This window comes from Morus notabilis, unplaced genomic scaffold, assembly GCF_000414095.1.
Source record: "Morus notabilis unplaced genomic scaffold, ASM41409v2 Scaffold635, whole genome shotgun sequence".
In the NCBI taxonomy this organism is placed as follows: Eukaryota; Viridiplantae; Streptophyta; class Magnoliopsida; order Rosales; family Moraceae; genus Morus; species Morus notabilis.
This window is the reverse complement of record NW_010360643.1, coordinates 123,544-124,007: the sequence shown is the minus strand read 5'-3', so window position 1 is coordinate 124,007 and position 464 is coordinate 123,544.

Sequence of the window (464 nt, the reverse complement as noted above, 5' to 3'; positions counted from 1 at the left end):
AGAAATCTTAAATTCAAGTACATCTTAAAGTCCTTTTAAGATCAATCATTTAAATCATCATGTTTAAAATTCATTTATTTGTTCCATGCACTATTGCAACGTTCTAAAACTTAAATACTCAAGACTAGGGTTGTTAGCTACAACCTCAGTTTTCTTAACATACATATGTACATATACTTTTCAAATATACATGCTTGAAACATTTGAATGTTGGGAATGGTGTCCTAGAAGCATAAGATGTAATATGATATTTATTATTTATTTAATAAAAGAGTTTATTCATTATTTTATGCGCATATATTTATGAATATTTTATGAATATCAATAAAAATTCCATGGTTATTTATGTAACCTTAAACATTGTATATAAGTGTTATATACGAGAAGATAATGTTTAAGGATAATAATCAAAAAGCAATGTTCATAATGAATTTAATTAAAGTTTGGAATCTTTAATTAAAACA